Here is a 1831-nt window from a genome sequence, read left to right on the forward strand (position 1 = left end):
TGGAATGTTTTGATTACACCATCATATTTGCTTGACGTTTTTTATTTTTCCTCTTCTCTTGGTTGGTTTTTTTTTTTTTTTTTAGGGTATTATGTATATATGTTTTCTTGCCTGCATGGTTTCTGCTGAGAGGTCACAGCTTAATCTTTTTGGCTTGCCTTTATAGGTAACATTTCTCTTTGTCCTAGCTGCTTACAGGATTCTCTTTTTGTCTTTGATTTTGAAGAGTTTGATATGTCTTAGTGATTTTCCTTCAGGTTCTTTCAGCTTCTTGAATGTTTATCTTCTCGTCTTTCAGGGTGTTAGGAGAATTTTCTTCCAGCAGTATTTCAAATATCTCCTCTGTGGTTTTCTGTGATTCTTCCTGTTCTAGGACTGCACACTAAAGTCCAAAATTGCCACACACAAAAAACCCCGTAAGAAAGTATTAGTAATAATTCAGCACCCCTTTTTGGCCTCTTTGTTTCAAAACTACCTGAGAAATTTCAAAATGATCCCATTGTACCTTATACTGTAACTGAAGGTTTTGTTTCTAGTCTCTCTCTCTCTTTTTGTTTCTGTCACCTCCCCTCAAGCCTATTCAGGTGTTTCCCTAAGTGAGAACCAGCCCAGGGCTGGCCAGACCTGTTTTGGAAGATACTCCTGTTTAAAGCCTTTGTTGTTGACTCTTCCTCCTCCATCGATTCTGTACCTAGTGATCCTTGCTGTGAAGATCCTTGTGATTGCGTAGTAGAACCTTCCCTGGGGGGGAGGGGGGTGTCCACTCTCTCTGGTATCCCCTCTGGTCCCCAGAGTGGAGGAGGACAGAGGAAAAGAAGAGAATGAAAAAGAAATGCTGGCAACTTTTTCTCTGTCAATCTGTCAGACTCTGTGATGGGAGTGCTCTCTTGACCTTTTATCCGTTCCTTCCCATTCAAAAAAGTCTGTGCCAGGACTTACTGGCCTCTGCGTTAAATCAGAAGCCACCACCTTTCTTGCTTCTTTTTCAATCCCATTCACAGTAAGCCTTCGATTCTCCTGTTTATCCCTTTATATGAAGTTCAGATTTCTGGGAACGTCCTTTGAAGCTATTTCGTCAGGTATTCTGTGGTATTACTGGCAGAGGTCTGCACAGACTTTCTGCCTAGTCTGCCATCAAGATTATTATGTCGTAGATTATTATGTATATTGTTTTTGTTCTTTCATAGACAAAAGTATGCCATATTATGTTTTTTACTTACCTTTATTTTCCCAATATAATATTCTCTGGGATTTGTTTTTCCTTTTTTTTTTTTGCTATACCACTTCCTCTAGTAATGTTCTGTCAAATGTATAAAGTTAGCTATCTTTTTTAGCAATTGTGATTTTGAGGTTCTTTGTTCTATCTAAATCCATGCACCCTTAAATTTATCAGTTAACTTGCCTGGTAAAGTGGACTTTGCAGAGACATTAACGTCCAGGTCCTGGGGAAAGAGAGAAGGGTGTTTGACCCTCTAGCATTACAATACAGGCTTGAATGTATCATGTTTTCCAGCCCTCTAACAGGTGACCCTGACCCCAAGGAATTTGCTTGCTCTTCCACATTTGACATTGTTCTTTTCTGAGTGCAATCTCCTTTAGATGGATTCTCTAGATCTTAGGATGTTGAAGAAGAGTGGGGAAGGGATGTTCTGCTGAGTGTGCTCTGCCTATACCTAGGCTATCTCCTCCCCACCCTGAGTTTCAGCACTGCATCCCTGTTTCCTCTTAGTTTCTGCCCAGTCCTGAGGACCTGTAGCAACTTTCTGCTACCTCTTTAAATACAAAGGATTGTCAAGACTTATCTCAGGGCATCTACCTAGACACCTTTCTT

This window comes from Chrysochloris asiatica, unplaced genomic scaffold (assembly GCF_000296735.1).
Source record: "Chrysochloris asiatica unplaced genomic scaffold, ChrAsi1.0 scaffold00290, whole genome shotgun sequence".
NCBI classification, from domain to species: Eukaryota; Metazoa; Chordata; class Mammalia; order Afrosoricida; family Chrysochloridae; genus Chrysochloris; species Chrysochloris asiatica.